Source organism: Podarcis filfolensis (assembly GCF_964270895.1).
Source record: "Podarcis filfolensis genome assembly, chromosome: 5".
NCBI lineage: Eukaryota > Metazoa > Chordata > Lepidosauria > Squamata > Lacertidae > Podarcis > Podarcis filfolensis.
This window is the reverse complement of record NC_139608.1, coordinates 80,312,230-80,332,006: the sequence shown is the minus strand read 5'-3', so window position 1 is coordinate 80,332,006 and position 19,777 is coordinate 80,312,230. Positions and strand designations below refer to the sequence as shown.

At 43.1% G+C, this 19,777-nt stretch overlaps 1 protein-coding gene across 2 annotated transcripts in view; it reads right to left on the bottom strand.

Annotated features, from left to right (window-relative positions):
* The window catches only part of ZCCHC24 (zinc finger CCHC-type containing 24), a 114,015-nt gene that overhangs the window by 17,823 nt on the left and 76,415 nt on the right, over nucleotides 1-19,777 (bottom strand). The gene's annotated exons all lie outside the window — the stretch shown is intronic.

Below are 19,777 nucleotides of genomic sequence, written 5' to 3'. Positions count from 1 at the left end.
TTGAACAAAAAAGAGCAGTGAGATTTTTAAGCACCTCTACAAGTAAGAACTTCCCCCCAACATTCTCTCCCACTCTCCCAAAAAGATATCCCATCCTAGCATGACCAAGACATGGAATCCAGGGCAGGACTACATAGATAGGGGCTGGGCTGGCTTTCAGTGGCTCCCACTGAGCTGTGTGGGATAATGCAAGTCGGCTACAGTAGGCAACATGATTCCCCCGGTGTCATTTTTTTTCTACTGTGCCACTACAACAGCTGGCATCTTGCTCATTAATAAATAGCAGAGTAAATGCAATCTTAAAATTCATTCCTTTATCCAGTACCAAAGGCCAGGTGACACTAAAACAGTGCAATCCACTTCCGAAGCATAGGGAGAAATAGAGAATGTTGGACTTCCTTGGGAGGGAATTCCAAATATATGGTGCCACTATGAAGATGTCGCTTCCGTTTGCAGCTGTTGAAGGAAATTCCAGTATTGAATGTTCCCCGATGGGATTATATGACCCAGACTGTTTAAGGCTTTTAATGAAAGATGGTAACCAGCACCCTGAATGGTGCCCAAATTAGTGCATCCACAGAGAGCATGTCAGTAGGAATTCCTTGTCCCAGAGGTGCTCAGCACTTTTGATTCTGTGCTTGGCTTCCTCTGTAACTACCCTCCCCTATGATGATGGACTTGCTTGTGAATGCCTTCTCTCTGCTTTCATGGGTAGTAAGCATGCAGGGAAATGCCTGCTCTCATGAGAACCCCAAGGCCCATATGGTTTTTGTTTCATGTGTTGTCATTCTATTATCCAACTCCTGGAAACTGTGAATCACGGCCCTTTGTGGGGCTGACTGTGCTATCCATTTATGTTGTTGTCTTCTGAGGTTGCTTAACATTCCCTGATGAAATCCTCAGTGTTTCTTAACTGTGCGGGGCGCCACTTTTCTTGGTCAGCAATATGCATGCACGATGATTTGTTTTTATTTGCGATACTTCAGCTGTTTTATACATACAGATGGCCTGTTAATGAGGACGTGAGTGATGCCTTTTTCCTCACTTAGACAAATCTTTGGATTTTGCAAGACACATAACTAAACAGAATATGGGATTACTAATTATATGACAAAATACATTGCAGTTGTGTTGATAAAATGCATGAAGAAGATAATCCAGATTTGCATTAAAACTAGGGGTACTAATACAGATGTCTGAATAAGTAGGCTATACTAAGCACCATGCTAGCACAGCAATGTTTAGGTACTGAAACAGATGCCACAGTTGGTGTCCATTTTTACAGGGTCTCCTGCTGTCTCCTCTTTCGCTACCCTTCTCTTGTGCCCTGCTTCTTCCATAACTTTCCCATTCCATCCTTGTTTCATCAAGCAAATGCCACACTCCCACTCTGGTCATAACAAGCTCCAGAGTATTTCATAATGATGTTTCTAAACTCTCCCAACACTAAATATCAGGGTTACTGAGTAAGTTGCTCCATGACTGCTGCAGAACAAGTCTTAAGGTCCCAGCAGGCATGAGATGGTTAAATTACAGTTAAGGCCATTTGGTTGCTTGGCAGTCTGTCGGTTCAGCTGACATGTCAGCTAGCACTGGGAATTGAAACTAGTTTTTTAGAAGAAAGAAAGAAAGAAAGCGTTGGCTCAGTTTCTTCGAACTGAGTCCAAATTACAAAATGGTATTTTGACATAATATGCATGTAAAGGTGGAGTTCCTGGCTGCAGAGGTGCTGGCAAATCTCCCGTTCCCTGATAATAGCTGACCCCGATTCCCAGATAAGATTTGTGCCTGAACTTAAATGTTTCTAAAATTATCACACACACACACTTCTCTCTACTGGAAGCCTGTAGGGATTAAATGTCTTTCCTCAAAGGCTGTTGGTAACCCACTGTGACCTGAGCAGGCCAAAGGCCTCTTTGTTACCCATTCACGTAACTACACTTCTGTTCTGCTGGAGACATTTTATAAGGCTCCCAGAATAAATTTAAGCTTTCCGAAAGCCAAGTGGGTCCTTAGCTTTAAGAAACTCTCTGCTTTGCTCTGGGAACTTGTGTACTATATCTCGGTGTAGAGGTCCAAATAGCTCTTGGTTGTTAAAACTGTGTAGAAGGAAAAGCAGGTGTTTGGCATGAAAACCCGAACTTGGCAGGGATGGGAGATTCCATGGCCAATGGCGATAGCTCGTGCTGTGTTGTGTGTATGTGAGAACTTCAGAAAAGTACATTCAGCGTATCTGGCCCTGTTAAAGGAGGCAATGAAACAAGGTGGGTATTTCCCTTGTTTTATTGCATGGGGATAAGGAAGGCCATAAATGCACAACTTTCAATGAGGAATGCTATATTTTCCACTTAAAGGAGCCAAAAAGCTTGCCAGAAGGGTAAGTTGGGCTACTGGGGTCAGGTGGGGCTGGGCTGCAATGGGGGTGTGAGTGAAGCCAGGCAGACAGGGATCAAGTGGAAATTCTGGAGTAGCAGAATTCAAGACAACTAACTGACATGTGCTAAGTCAGTGTTTCCCAGTGGTCAGGGATGATGGGTATTGTAGTTCGAAAACAGCTGGAGACCCAAGTTTGGGAAACAATGCTAAGTGAAAGGATGAACAAGGTAAAAAGAAGGAGAAAACAGGAAGCACAAGCAGGAGGTTCAACAGGCATAGCCAAATTCGAGTTCCTGATTGCTCATCCTTCCAGCAGCCACAGCCACTACAGCTTCTTTTTGTAGTAGCGGTAGGGAACCTTTCTCAGCTCATGAGCCATATTGTGTTGTGGGCAACATTCTAAGGGCCATATGCCAGTGGTGGGGGGAAAGGGGGGAAAGGAAGGACCTACTGACAAGAGAGCTTGGGGATCCACATTTGCACCCAGAATCTACCTTCCTTGGATGCCCGTGCAAGAATGCCACTTAGTGGTTTGTAATTCACAATGAAGCGGTAGTCTAAAATTGTTGTGAAATAAAAGTAAATAAATGATGACTTCTCCTTTGGGCAAAAATAGAAACTGTTTGCAGACGGTTGGTGACAGCACAAGAAACCCTCGACATTTCTTGTGAGTTAAAATGGGCATTTATTGGGAGCTAAAATGGGGTGTTTCCTACCCTTCTGGTGAACCATCTTCCTGGTCCCCATGGCAGGCACCCGCTCCACATTGCCATGTTACTCTTACGCCAAGAAGACCCAGTGTGTGATCCTAGCTCTTCCCTGAGGTGCTAATTTAAATCCAAGCTGAGGTGTACATGGAGAAGAGTAGCTCCTGTTCTTTATGCTGCATCTCTTTTACTTTGCTGAGATGCACCCTGCTTTAGCCAGACAATACAGATGAACCACTATGGAGGCTTCCTGACCATGGTCCCCTCCTTTTCTTGACTGCAGCCAAGGAACGGCTATTAAAATAAATAGTGATGTTTCTGCACAGGATGGACTGCAGGGTTTATATATATATATTTTTCTGGCTCAACTCCTTCTTCCCTAGAGCAAGCTGGGAGTGTCATGGTGACCCTCACAGCTGTGCAGGGTTCTCAGTGAGATGGGGTATCCCACACCGCTAGTAAATTTGTTGCATCATCACCCCTACTTGGGGAATTGCTCCTGCTCCCTCCTGCCAAGCAATAAATACTCAGTGTAAATGTGGAAGGAAACACGCACATAAAAATTGAGTCTCCCTTCCATTTAATAATAATCAGCATTTTATACAGTGCTTGAAGCTACATGATGTCTTGTAATCCTTGCAGGGACCAAGTATTATTATATGGTTGGTGTTATTATTCTGATATTGCAGAGGAAGGTTTGAGACTGAGACAGAGTGGGGTGAACAAGGTGACTTCATGGCAAGAGACCAGGGATTTCCTGATTTGTAGTTTAGAAGTAACTGAATCTTACTTCAGCACTAGTTATAGGACCAGGGATTCCCCCCCCCCCAGCCAGAACTCACCAGAACTGAGTTCTGGCACCTGTCGGGTAGGCTCCATTGCCATTCCAAGAAAATGAGGGAGGTGCTCATGGTTCATGTGCCTTGTGCACACATATTTCCACCTGGCTTCTCCTTCCCTGGCACAGGAAGATTTTACTTCTGAATTCCCTTAACCACAGTTTAGTGTGTCACCAAACCCACACTGGTAGTTAATATGTGTGTCGCTCTCTGGGTTCATAGTGTGGCTATCCTTACGTTCTCCACACTTCAGTTTCTCCAAGGACGTCTTGATCTATTTTATTACATTGTTTTTAATCCTGACCTTTATCCAAGAGGGTCACGGTGACATCCCCCCCTCCTCCCTTCTGCTACAAGCAGCACTTTAAAAACAGTGAATAGAATGAGTTTTGGACTGAACCTCCACTATAGCCATAAATTCAGTGGGTGGACAAAGACAGGCCTCTCGCATTTCTTCATTCTAAGTTTCCCTGTGTTAAAGTAGGAATCACAACCCTTGACAGAGTTGTTGTGAGGATAGATAACAAAAACATTGTGAAAAATATACTCCACAACCATCCTCAACTACACATTATGCAGACTCCCAAGATTCTTCCCTTCAGGTATGTGGACATGGCGGTGCTGGTGGTTGTTTTGCATTGTGAGCTCCAAGCAGATAAACAGATGGTCTGGCTTTGGGACAAGGCAGCTTCCTTTGTTATTCTCATATACCCCACCTACCCTTTCCCCTGTCAAACCACAAATGGGCTATAATAAGATTTCTGAAGCATCTAATCTCCCCCCGCCACTCCCTTCCCCCACTTTGGTGAGTGGCCAACTGGGGCCCAACTGGTCCGTGTATCTCATGGGATGGCTTTGCCAAGCATCTTGGCAGCATCAGGCATCATAAAGGATCTATTTGCTTCCCTTGGGACAATTCTCCAAAAGTATCCATTTGCAGAGTTTCAGTCATGCCTGGATTTGATGCTGGACTTTTACAAATGCAATAACGTGCACAAACATCCTCTCGGGCTGGAAGGCAAATTGACCACTGAGGGTGTATCTTCTTCTGAAAGCTCCAGGGACAAAGCAGAGTATTGGAACATACAAGCATGTAGCCAGCAAGATGCTGGACTCACTCCACACAGAGATCTGCGTCGATGGGAATATTTAATTAGCAAATGCTTATCCCTCAAATGTCAGAATAAAATAAACGAGTGATTTGAATTGCTGGATGACTGCTGGATAAATCCCCTGTGTACAAACACTGTCTTGAAATGTGACCATTTGCCATAGCATGAAGTTCAGTTGTCAAATGCTAGTGGGATAAATGATAGGCTCCCCAAATCATGACAGATGTGTGGTCATCTCCAAAAGCAGTGGCGCCATGTCTCCTCTTCCTTTCTCCCTCCCGTAATATTTTGTATTGGAATCATGATGCATGATATCTCACCCACCTACCCACCTGCACCAACTATACATTTTTTCACCCTACATGTTTTCGTGCAGGCTTCCTCAACCTCGGCCCTCCAGATGTTTTGAGACTACAATTCCCATCATCTCTGACCACTGGTCCTGCTAGCTAGGGAACATAGGAGTTGTAGGCCAAAAAACATCTGGAGGGCTGAGGTTGAGGAAGCCTGTTTTAGTGGAACATCGTATTCCATGCTTTCCTGGGTGCAAAACTCTCTATGTCATCCATGCAAAAGAACCCATGCAGTCTTGAACTGGGAGGAGACATTGGGGTGTTAAGCTTTGAACCTCTGCCTATGCTGAAGCCGCATGTGTGTAAACATATGCAAATATTAGAAGACATCAATAAGCCTCCTGTGACCTTATTCTGAAGGGGACCAAGCCCAAGAAAGTGCTGTACTCCTGAAATTTCTTGCCACTTAAGAGAATCAAGGTGTGCACATAACAGCTTAGTAAGGCAAAAATGTATGACCTGACATTGTGTTGAGGGTTTGCAACTCCTACACCACTTCACTGGCTGCACCATGAAAAATCTTAGGATGATGACCACGTAGCAAGCAATTTGTCCTGTGAAATGCTAAGGGGAAGAGTGGAGGAAGAGATATTTTAACTGCGGTTGTGTGGTGAATGTAACTTGCAGAACCTGTCTTAGATTACCGTATAAATAAGAACAAAACAGTCTATTAAAAGCAGCATTACTGTAACAAAAGAATATTAGTTTAAACTACTTTAAAACATTTGTTGGGAAAGCTATTATACTGCCACCTCAAGTCTAGTACGATTATGGTCTTGCAGGAGTCCCTTAAGAGGATATTCCACAGATAGGGCACCATAACAGAGAGACTGCCTGGGCAGCCAGTGATTTAAGTAGCTGAAAAGAAAGCACGGCAGCAGAGATCCTTTGGATATTCTTAGACTGTAGAGAAGCTCACACTGGAGAAAAAGTTCTCTTGAGTACTGGCTGCAGATGTTTTAATCTATTAGAGTGGCTTTCAATTTTGTTTTACTCAGATATGGTTGGCATCTGTCTATCTCGGGAGACAGTGGAATAGTGCACTTTCGGAGACAAAGTCACACTGTTGATGAGTAGAGCCATTGAAATCAATGAACATTCGGTCCATATAGTTAAGTGGGTCTGCTCTGAGTAACACTCAGTTGAATACCACCTTTAGGATTTCAGTGGATTTTCCTGGTGGTATTGATTGCATTAATTAAAAGGTATTTAGATACAAATATTTGATCATATTCCCTATGTGATTCACAAGAAAGAATAAAACAACATAGTAACTATGAACAGAATATAATACAGCAGAAAGGCCACAAGTTCACAAAATGCGCATAAAACAGCAATTTTAAAATTGTATTTAAAAAGTGTTTGGGGGAAAATAGTTGTGCCTGGCAAAAAAAATAATCAAAAAGGCACCAGGTGAACCTCTTTGGAGATAGTATTGTGTTATTGGGGAGCCATCAATAAGAAGGCCCTCTCACTCGTAGCCACTTGCCTCAACCCAGATGATGGGGGCACCTTCACGAGGCCCTTCTCTGAATATCGTAATATAATTTAGAAACATTATCCCAAAAGTTGTTTCAGAAGGGGGGAGGGAATATACATCTCTCTTTTTCTAAAGTGATGACTGAGTGGCACGATTTGGCAGTGCTAATCAGGAACTGCTTACACATGTTTCCAGATGCTGATTAAAGCTGCAAGAGATGAACTACTCAGGAGCCTAGAAACCTAAAGTGCTGGCTTAGCAGATGCCTCAGTATTCAAATTAAGACCTGTGCTACAAATCTTGCAAATGCCTTGGCCACAATATTTTGGAAATAATCTATGTAGTGTTTAATTGGGCTGATCATTAGGCCCATTTGAGGGTGAAATACATAAATGCCAAAGCTGGGATTCTATGCACTATGCCAGCAGAAATGTCAAGAGAGCTGTTTCCCAATGCTTCAGTCAACGTGAAATGTCAGGAAATAGGTTATTTTGACAGTACACAGGAAAATTTTTGACAGCACCCTGTTCCATTACATCAGGGGTGGCTAACCCATTTCATGGCTTTATGCTAATGTGGGCATGGTCACAGCTAAACATTTGGTGTGATCAAGCTGGAAAGCGGACGTTGCCAAAAAAGAAAATAAATACCACATGCAGAACCATAGAATCATAGAACTGTAGAGTTGGAAGGGACCATGATGATCATCTAGTCCAACCCCCTGCAATGCAGGAATCTTTTGCTTATGTGGGGCTCAAACCCACAACCCTGAGATTAAGAGTCTCATGCTTTGCCAACTGAGCTATGTATCAGAGCACATAGATAACACTGCATGGCTAGGAAGAACCAGTATGGACCCTCCTCCAATTTCATCAAATTATGTTTTCCCTAAGACAAGCCCCCTGCAAATTGGTTTGTTCACCCTCACAAGACCATCAATTCAGGTGCGTTACAAAGTCCTCCAGCGGCATGCTTTTATTACTAAGTGGTGAAGTGCTGGCTGCAATGCTTGTCCTACTATGATGCCATTGGTAGCACTCAGGACAAATTGCTGAAGATCATTGGTCTTCAGTTGCTGACAGCATTGCAGGCAACTACTAATATTATTAATAACACTACCATTTTAACAACATGGACCTAAAAACTTGGGGAAAGGGAAGTGAGTTTTCTTGAGTTGTTCTGCTGTTGTAGAGAGGGCTCTTGAATATGTTATGGCAGCTTTTGGAAAGGTGGAAACAGCTGTGGAATAACCACCAAATAATAGGCAGCATAATTTTCCCAGCATAAGCCCCCACTCGGACAAGTGATGGCCCAGGAAATAGATAGGCACCACATGTTCCCAGATGTGTGCCTCAGGATCTCTTGCAACCATGTGCATTGCTTTACTTTCTAAGACTAGAGATTCAATAAATGCCTTTAACAATTGGTAAGTGGCCAGCCTCTCTTTTAGAGCAAGACAGAGATCTACATTATAATTGTACTTATTCAAGTAATGTTAATAATTGTACTTATCCAAAATACTTGGTTCCTGTTTTAATCTTTCTGTTGACTGTATGCCCAAGGACCGCTTAGAGATGGAATCATTTTAGACTTCTTTTTGAAGTAGTTTATCTTTTTGGAACCATTCTTGAAAAGGAAAGGAAAATCACTGCGATAAGAAGCACGGTTGTATTCAAAGGTTAAAAAATAATAATCTGCTACAAGCTGGCCTTCTTAAGATTTTTTCAAAGCAAAGTGTCCATCTGTTACCAGACAAATAACTTGTCATAGAGTGGCAGGGTAGATTTAGAGGTGATGTAATTCTGCATTTAATTTTGCAAGTTATTAAATTTTGACTTAAGTGGAATGGGTGGAAAATACGGTAATTTATACAACACGTACATTGAATCAGCTGGGTCTGCTTCTCATTCAGCTGTAGAAACTCAAATGGCTATAACCAAACAATCTCAGCAACAAACAAGATAATGACAAAGCCCTCTGAAACACCCCACCACACAAAAGCCGGTGGTTTAGTGGTTGGAGTGTTAGACTAGGACTTGGGAGCTCAAGGTCCAAATCCCACTAAACCACTACTCATTGGGTGATCTTGGGCCAATCGCAGTAGAGGACAGTGTGATATGGCAGCAATGTTCACCTGACCTCCTGACCACTGAGTCACCATTGGTTACCATGAAGAAGAAGAGGGTGAAGTAGGGGTGGCAGGGAGGCCACTGTGGTGCAAACACACTGGCGGGAGCACTGCAATGGCTCCAATGATGTGTTTACACTATGCTGAGCTCCCTGCTGCCTCAGCCTCTCCTTCCCAGTAAGGAGAAGGAGGTTCACTGTCTCTTTGCTTAACCTACTTCACAGTACCATTGTGAGAATAAAATGGAGGAGAAAGATGTATGCCACCTTGATGTTCTTGAGGGAAAGTTGGCATATAAACTCAATAATAAAATAAAATGTTTGAAGAGGCATCATACCAAAGTTTCTTGTCTAAGGCAGAAGTCTGGTCTTTCTTGTGGATTTTTGGCCGGCCTGCCAAAAAAATATTAATCTGTAACTCAAACAGGATCACCCACATGCAAGTTCTCAGGTGTGCGAGAGAGAGAGATTGGGAGACAGAAATGGAGGGCATATTCAGGGCTGTTTACAGCCATGTTCAAAAGAATTAAAATTCGAGCACATCATTCTAAACATAAGGACTAGAAACTTCAACTTTGTCCTTTTGTGTGTGTGTGTGTGTGTGTGTGTGTGTGTGTGAGAGAGAGAGAGAGAGAGAGAGAGAGAGAGAACACGCAAGGATTATCCAGAAACTGAATTTTGTACATAGTGCCATGTTCTATCTGCACTTTTCCCATGTTGCAGCAGAATCGTGGTGCATTGTTGGAAAACCAGTGAGTGCTGGGCTGCTCTGGTTGTAGATTTAGCAGCAAAGCAGCAGGGTTACCCCTTCCAGCTGGATCTAGTCTTCGGGTTTCAGCTGCTAAGAAACAGAGAAAGGAAATGGAGACCAGATGAGCAATCTCCCCCATGCCTCCTTTTCTCTCTCTCCCTGAGATGATACATGAAAATACCAATTGAGCCGGTCAGCCTGCTTTAAATCATAGCAGGTAAAAAAAAAAACAACCCCAAAAAACTAAAAAAGAAAATGCTTGCTGCGAACAGCCCAAGTATGAAAAATGATTTGGCCTGCCCCCAGCAGATTTAGAGGCAAAACATACACCACCACCAGCCTCATGTGATGTATCTGTTGCTGGGCTGTGTGACCAAGCTGCAAGTTTCTGGTTTGTGTGTGTGCGTGTAAAATCTTCAAGTGTTTACCCATCTGAAAAAACTTCTTGCACATCCAAAAATCACATGCCGGGGAGAATGCTAGCCTAGCCTGTTATTTTCAAGCAACTGTCTTGTTGTTTGTGACTGCAACTCCCCTCCTGCACAGCAACAGCAGGCTTTTTGTGTTGGTGTGTGCATGCTCGTGTGTGGGGTGGTTACTAGAGGTGCGTAAAATTGGTCCCTTTATTTTTACAGATATTTCTGCCCTCCTGTATACCGGTTGGCATTGCAAAAACAGATAGGTGAATTTTAAGCATGTTGTGGGCGAATGTTATCTGGTCCTTTTTGCTGTGCTGCTGCATTGCGGCCAAGGTTTGTCTTAGCATGCTTTTAGGGGTCATGGATAAGTTCTGCACCAGACAATAGGACCTGCATGTCTATGACTCACTTTAGCCTTTTTAACCACATTCACATATAGTAATGGGCACAACCACATTCCCAACAATTAATTCCTGTCTTGCTCTGAAATAGTTTGCAGTGCAGATAATGGAAGCATAAAGTCAAAGTTATCCCCACAATACTTTCTCTGTATCCATTTCCTCTCCAACTCACACATATTCTGCCCTAGACACTAGCTGAATGACATTTGCATGCTCTCACACGCATATGACAACCACATGCAGACAATCTAACAAGTGACTGTGCTGCTTTGATAGTTTTGCTTATGCTTTTCTCTGTCCCTAAGCCCAGGGCACTGATTCTTTTTAGCCTGTGAAGTTGGGGTGCTTATAGGCATTCCATAGCACCACACAGGGTGAGCCAATGGCTAAAGAGGTATCCTTTCAAAATACTGAAACCGGAGCTCTTGCACTAGAGCAGGACTGTCCAGCTTCCAAGAGACTGCGATCTGCAACCACTATATTAAAAAAAACTGGCAGTGATCTATTGTTGAGCTTTTTTTTAGGGAAGCCAAAGTTGTCGGGCTTTTTTTGGGGGGAAGGATCCCGCAATCGACCAGGACATTGACCGGTAGATCAAGATCAACCTGTTGGACAGCCTGGCACTAGAGGTTTTGAGCACTGTTCTGTGCCATCTTCTTTCCACATCTCTCACCTGCAGTAGTGTAGATACTCCCACCCCGGCTCTCAACCAGAGGAACCTTATGTCTACTATTATGGGCTCTCACTCCACATGGAAGCCAATGACTTCCCTTCCATACTCTCCGATCAAGCAACATCCAGGGTGGGGGCCACAAACAAGGTCTTGAGGGTGGTGTCCTTAGCCTCATGGTGAGCTCCAAAGGTAAATTTATTTGTGCTTAAAGCCACATTGTAACTGCCACCGCTTCTTCTGCACCAACACTTTACGTCAGCATAGTAATGCTACATTGTTGGCAAAGACCCAGTTGATGGCATGTCTCTTCAGTTCTCCTCCCAAATTACTGAAGTGAGTACTAATATGAGCTGTGAGCCAGGGTGTCTGTAGTTCATATCTCAGCTCAACCACAATCTGGCTGGGAGTCCCAGGTGAAGCACTATTCCCTTAGCCTCAACTACCAAATGCAAAATGGGAACAATGCAGTTCTGTTTGCAATTACTACTTGTGTTAATGCATGAGAAAACTATATGAAGCTGCTTTCTGATGAGTTGAACCATTGGTCCATTCCTCCCACCAATATCTATGCTGTCTGGCAGTGGCCCTCCAAGTTCTCAGGCACAATATTTCCCCCAGCTCTACCTGACCCCACTTTCACAGGGAATACCAAGGATTCAACTTGGGGTGTTCTGCATGGAAAGCATTTCATGGTCCTCCACTATGATATAGCCTTTCAGCATTGTGTTTTGAACACTTGAAAAGTGCCACAGAAATGTTCTGTGTTATGTATGGAGAAGCACTCGCCACTCAACACAGGCAGTCCAAATCTCTAGATAAGGATGGATGGATGGATGGATGGATGGATGATAGATAGATGATAGATAGATAGATAGATAGACAGATAGATAATTAAAGTGCATTATCAAGTCAGCATCTGGCTTTAGAAGAAGATGCCATTCCCCCAGCATCATAAATGTGGTCACTTTCTGTATTGGGTTGACCCTCGGCTTCAGGGAGTGGTTCTGCATAGTCCTGAAATGAAGAAATGTACATCAAATTGGGGATGGTCCCGCCAATTGGCTTGCTCTCAGACTTTTTGCTGCCAGCTACACTTTCTGCTTTGGATAAAGAGAGGGCTTTGTTTCCTAAGCTTGTCACACGTCTGCTTTATACAAGCACTGGATTCCGTTTACTGCGAATGATGTAGCAAAGTTCTAAAATGACAAGGAATGGTAACTTGGCCGCAGGTACCTTTCTGTCCCAAGGGAGCCTGCAAGGTTCACTCTTTGTTGGTGATCTTTCCTGGTTACACTGTTGTTATGGTTGTAATGATATCACCCCAAACCAGCAAGGAAGATCTGCCCACACAATGAAGCAACTGATGCTGCGGGCCACTGATGCAGCTATGCATCTGCAACAATGTGCAGATTATATGCATTGACTCCCACAGAGATGGCTGAATGAATCTCATTATGAATTAGGCATCCTTCACCAGGCAGTCAGGGCACTTGACTGAACACACGGAGTGCCTTATATTGAACCAAAGGTACTTTCCGACGTAACCCAGCAGCACTTCAATATGTCAACAGTGATAATCAAAACCCTGGGACTGAACCTGAGCGTTTCTACTTGCAGCCCACTAAGCAGGGGTAGAAACATACAAATCTGTCTATTCTGGGTTGTCCCAGTTTCTCATTTTTCCACCCTTAATTTCAGTTGTTTGCATTGCTGCCGCCCCCGCCCCAACAAGTCCTCATGAAAATCCAGCATAACTTTATTGCGAAGTTCTCCTGATATACATCTCTTCAAATGCAACTTGACCCAATATGCACATTTTCTACAAAGGAATTTCACCTTATAGAATACATTTTATCAGTGCTTCTTTTTTCCTATAAAAATAGGTGCTGTTACTCACCATGAAATTGCTACAGTAAGTGTCGTACTTTTAAACAAACAAACAAACAAACAAACAAACAAATAAACAAAAGTGCCAGTACTGTGTACCCTTGAGTATGCACATGACGTATATGTATTTTTTGCACACATTTTCTTTACTGGAAAACTACATTGCAAAATTCAGAGAAGAGAGACTTTCAAAGTGTGGTGCTCTGTATGGGTCGACATACTGTTTCACAAAGTGTGTAAGCTTAAGGGTATCAAAGAATTGTAGAGCTGGAAGAGGGCCATCTGGCCTAACCCCCTGCAATGCAGGAATCTGAATTAAAAGGTAAAAAAGAAAGGTAAAGGACCCCTGGATGGTTATGTTCAGTCAAAGGCGACTATGGGGTGAGGCACTTATCTCTCTTTCAGGCCGAGGGAGCCGGTGTTTGTCCACAGACAGCTTTCCAGGTCATGTTGCCAGCATGACTAAACTGCCCCTGGCGCAACGGAACAACGTAATGGAAACCAGAGGACATGGAAATGCTGTTTACCTTCCTGCTGCAGCAGTACCTGTTTATCTACTTGCACTGGCATGTTGAAGAACTACTAGGTTGGCAGAAGCTGGGACATAGCAATGGGAGCTCACCCCGTCACGGGGATTTGAACCGCTGACCTTCTGATTGGCAAGCCCAAGAGGCTCAGTGGTTTACACCACAATACCACCTGCGTCCCTCAGGAATCTCAACTAAAGCATCCATGACAGATGGCCATCCAACCTCTGCTTAAAAACCTCCAATGAAGAAATCCCAGGTACATCACCACTGTGACAAACACATTTGAAAAACACCCCCTTTCCCCCATGGCAGCAATCAGGACCAACTTCAAAAATCTATTTATCCCCCACTTAGCACAACAGATAATGTTAAACCTGTCCCAGTTGCACAGAAGAAAGAACAGCATACTCTAAGACATGATATTGATTGTGACACCTACTAGCTAGTCAAGAACATAGTGAACTTTCTTGATAGGGCTGAGGAGAGCAGGAGGACAGCAGTTGGCTTCAGCCATCCAATGCTTTTACAGAGGTGTTTTTGTTTTTCAGTTTTTTAAAAAAGGGTTCTAGCTGTACTTTAAACTTAACCCACTTAAACTTGTTTCATGATAAGTGATTACAGCTCCCCTTCTGTTTTTTCTCCTCCTACTTGAAACTCAAAAGCAACGGTCAAATGAATACATAATTAAAATTCCAACCAATATTTGCAAGATGAAAATAGATGTCAGGGTCTTGATTCAGGAATGTCATGGTCTAGAGCTGCAACTGAGCCAGAGACAGGGTGTGCTCAAGACTCAAAACCCTTCTCCCGGCACAGTGTGGTGCAGTGCTTAGAGTCCTGGACTAGGACTGGGGGAGATTCTGGGTTCAAATTTCCACTCAGACCACAAAGCTCTCACTGGGTGACCTTGAGCCAGTCCTTGGTGCTGCATGTTTGAGCATGACCTGTGGCAGGGCCTTTTCAGGGGCCATTGTGGAATGCTGAATCCCATCCCTCATTACTGATATTCAGGAGGCATTTGAAAACATTCCTATTTACCCAGGCATTTGATGGCTGAAGAACACTGTTCCTAGCAACCCTGGGATCACTGAATGAGATAATGTTTTTAGCTGCTTTCAGAATGCTTTTTGAAAAATGGTTGTGGATGAGTTTGCTGCCCTGGACTCCTTTGAGAGAAAGGGTGGGATATAAATTCAATAATTAATAATAATAATTTTTGTACACATTACAGGACCAGGGAATGCCACTGCCAACATTGGAAAAGTGCAAACTACAAAGGATGGGTTTGTTTCAGTTTGTCGATTGTTTTAGAAAGTGTGAATTAGGTACGTTTGGTTTTAAATGCAGATTGAATTGAATTACCCCACCTTCCCTGACAGGCTCCAGGGTCAGCAGGGGACCTTTGCTGGAGTGTGGACCTCAGGGGAAGCCCAGAAAATGCAAATCCCTGGGATTAGCTCTGACTTCAGCTTGCCAAGTTGAGTTTAAAACAACGACACCACCCTGTTTATACATCACAGATCAGTGTGCGGAGAAATAAGCTGTCATACATATTTAACATGAAGGATCATGCAATCTTTTTATTTGGTCTGCTATCTTATTGTTGTTCGGTTGCCTGCCCAAGTGATAAGGGTCTCATGGCTGCAGTGATAAGAGTGAAAATATGACAGCAAAAATGTGAAAGACAATGCAAAGGAAACCCACACACCACCAGCTGCCAATGCAATCTCTTCCACTATTCGCTGACACCAGGCTATAGATCTGCACACCTCCTGCACAACTTTCCCTTTTGTTTACAATTGAGTGCTATGAGTTGAGTGCTGAAGAAGCGCATGCACAGGCACCTCTGGCTCGTTTCCCAGTGACGCAAGCCAGAGACATTGTAAACAAGCGCTATCACGGGCACCTGGGCAGTGTCATCAGCAGCTGGCTCATGGCACTTGATAGCAAAACTCAAAAGGAAATATTAGGCTTTATCCACATCTACTGCCTGCACAACTTTCCTACACAATATGCCTTCTGGATATGAACTGGGGTGGCAGCAAATCATACCATGCAAATTAATCTTTGGCAAATCATACCATGCAAATTTGCTCTGCCCCTGCATCTTCTTCTTGTCAAATTCAAGGGGTCTTGAACTGGAGACCCAGGTGACATCTCAGTGGATTATTCTCCCATGGAAACTTGCCCATCAGGGGTTGCTTGATACACTAAAGTTCCACCTGGTCTTGTAAACCTTTTCGGCTCCTCAGTCTGAGCTATTTATCACTTTGGTACTTCCTGTCCTTGTTTACCAGTACAGCTGCCTGCCTGCTTGATAACCACTTGCCTCCAGACTACTACCGTGACAATAACCTACTAATGTAGTCCGCAGCGCCAAGACCCTTCCCAGTTCCTGCCTCTGAGTTACAATGAGGCCATTTATTCTAACTCGACGCTAGAAGCAGAAAACAAGCTCGTGAGCGCGAAGGATCTTGGCCCCTCCTAGAAAAAAAACAGGTTATACCTGACAGAGAACAGGCCACTGGAAACTGTCATCATGAGATGCCATTTCTCTTTTAATGTCTGCAGAGGTACCAGAGGCAGTCCTGTTGTTCATGTGAATGCTATGCAGAGTGTTGTTGAAAGACTCTGCAAAGCTCCCTGCAGCAATAGCAAATCAGAAAGATACCAGGGATGGGGGCGAAGGAGCAGACAGTTGGAGGGATGAAAGGTTACGTCTCCCTCCTGTTTTGCTCTTTTTCCTATCCCACTTTCCCCTTTTCATTTTCCACATCCTGCTCTCTGAATCATAAACAAAGGCCAGGTGTTTGCCCTGTATTGCTCTGCCAGTCTTAATGGAGTCACACAGGGAGTTGATTTGCACCCCAAATATTAGTGCACCCCTTTCCCCCGTTGAAATCAACCCCCCATCTTCCACCAGCTGTCACATCAATAGAACTCTTATTCCACTGGAATGCTCTGGCCTCTCAGGGGTAGGTGCTGGTAATACAAGTGGTAATAATATGACTGTAGATAGGGTCTCTTGCCTAAGGTGGACAGGTTGCATCAGGAGAGGGAAAGGCTCATTGGGAGCCACATTCCCTCACTGGTAGCCTTCTGGGCACTGCATGTTGGTTGCGGGTGGGGCCAGAGGAAAAAGTGGGGGGTGCAATGGGTGTGACTCATTCAAAAGTCAGAGGTTTGTCCCCCAAGCTGGAGGCCTCTCCCTACCCCCCCTTGGACTACATGCCTATCTGGAGGAAGGTAGAATGGGTCTTGCCTTCAGAAATTCTTGAGAAAGAAAAATAACAATTACTTCTTTTTTCAGCTAGAGGTCTCTTTTTTCCCTTTAAACTATAGAATCAAAGAGATTCAGTGAGTTCAGAGCCTTGCCTCAAAACCAGATAACTTGTTCATCATATGAAATGCCTGAAGGCACATCACTGGAACTCATCAGGTTTGGCCTGATAGAACTGCCTGGATCCAAGGCCACCCAGGAATCCTGTGTAAGCTGCCTTGAGGCATTTGAAGGAGTAGTGGGGTATGTATGTATGTATGTATGTATGTATGAATAAATAAATAAATAAATAAATATGAAATACATTTCCAATCTGCTGTAGCTCATTTTTATAAACCCAATGGTTTTATTTTGGTTAGCATTAATACGTGTATATCGAGAAAAGATTCAGCAGATTCACTACGTGTAGCACAAGAATCATGTATATAATATGTGATAAATATAAATTGATTCTAACGGCAAACATGATCCACTGTGATAGCAAAGACAGGAGTAAAGACAAGGGAAAGGACACATGCTGCTTGCTCTCTCAGTTTTTCTTAGCCCTTGAGGCCCAAGGAGAATTACATCTGAATCCAATCCGGTATCATACCCTATCGTCTGCTGAATTATTGGCACAACAATACCCAATCTCTCTCAATGGATGATATGCAGTGTCGTGTAAGTGTAAGAGTCTCGCCACATGAACTTCCTCAGTCTGCTCCACAGGGTCTCCCAGCCCTCTGGAGAAGATTTCGGGGACTTCTAGGTGGCTGCAGCGGAGAGGAGAAGAGGTGAAATCTCACTGCACACATATAAATTCACTGCATGAGCAGTGATCCAATTGGATGCCACCCTCTGGCTGTGGAAGGCCAATAGCAATGAAAAGACCTAGCAGATTACTTCTCATATACCCAGCTTTTGTCAGAGCAGTGATATGGTCTTTAAAAGCATAACTGGCAAATGCCACCTGTAAAAACATTTTTAACAGTTCACTTTAAATTGGTGGCAAAAATTTCTTGTTCCCTCAAGCAGTGTTTTTCGTTGTGGTTTTTTTTTTTTTTTGAAAAATAGGTGAACAAGTGTGGAGTGAACCATTCTTCACTCACCATGAAGTTGTTACCATAAGTGTCACACTTTTTAACAACAACAAAAAAAGAGGTCATAAGCAATTGCTTCCAAATCCATTAACAAACTATTCTATTAAAATAAAATATTGCATTCAAAGCTTCAATTTTAATTAGCATTTTAACTAGTCTTATTTGCATATATTGAGAAATGCATAAAATTGCCATCAATTTTCTGAGTGATATCTTGATATTCTTACTTAAGAACTTATCTTGTTTTCAGAAAAATCATATCCCCAATTCTTGAAATCACCCATTTGATCATTCCAATTAAACTTTTTATTATACAATATGGATATTAATGCATTTTAACATCTCTTCAGGTACTTGACATATAAAAATATTTGGTTTCAGAACTCTTGACGTACTTTCTTATTAATCCACAACAGCATTAGGAGCAGTCTATAAAATTATTTCACCTCATCTCATGTCAAGAGCTGGTGTTATTTGTCCATAGCAATACTAGATCTACTCCAAATTCTCTCTCTTACTACAATCCACCATAAGAACATAGCTAAATGAAAATATATTGTACAAGTCAGTTGTAAACCAGATTTCTAAATATTTAATTGGGGTAGACAGTTGTGGCATTTGAAAAAGCTTTTTTGGATATTTTCCCCCAGGACAAGAATGCTTATTCCTAATAGTTTAGCTCTGGTTTCTGCTGTAATCTAAATTGGAACAAACCATAAGAGAATATCAAAGCTAGCAGCTGAAGACATAGCTGGATCCTGAATGTCAATGGTCACTTAGTCTACATATTAATATTATAGTTTACACACCTAAGTACCACATTTTTCACTCTATAACACGCACCCGACCATAACACGCACATAGTTTTTAGAGGAGGAAAATCCGTAGGCATGCCACCCGTAGGCATTCCCTCCATAACACGCACAGACATTTCCCCTTACTTTTTAGGAGGAAAAAAGTGAGTGTTATGGTGCAAAAAATACGGTAATATGTATATCACATACCTGACTTTCAATCAGCCCAGGTTTCTTGGGAGTGATCAGCTCTGGGTAATTAAGAAATCATACCCCACCCACACTTGTCTAATAAGACGTATGACTTTAACCATTCTGGATCCTGGAAGAGTTTCATGTGAATATAGAAACTGTCACAACATCTTTGCAATGCAATCTGCACTTCTATGAGTCTGAGCATGGCTTTCATGTTCAGAGAGCAGGCCTACAGTTTCCAGGTCATCCCTAGTGTTAAGTTTACTCTTCCTAGCTTTGTGTTTTCAAGCACTGTTTCATTCCATGTCTCGCAGACCCAATTCTAATCAACCCTGTTTCTTTGTGTAAAAAAAAAAAGCAAGCAAACAAACACAAGCCCTGCTATGCTTCCGGACACTCTTGCTGAGCCAGCATTCCGGATTTCTTGGGCTCACACTACTCTTTTGCAAGTGCAGCTGTCCCCTTTCTATAGGTTCCCACTGTTTAACAAAAATAATGATGATGAAAAGGCTTAGAAGGAAACTGTCAAAGTAACAGGTGTGCTCTGAAGTGAGAAACTTGGCTGCAGACAATGCACTGAGTGTTTGTGGGTGTGAGTGTGCACACCAGGTCTTGTGTTGAGCTCTCTCCAAGGCCTTCAAGGGCCTCCTTGTCAGAGCAGAGTCTCATCAGGCTGACTCCCTTTCTGCACTGTTTCTCATCCAGCTCTGGCCAGAATAATTCCTCATTCTACCCCCTCTCCCCAACTTTGACCCCCCGTGCCACACAGAAATG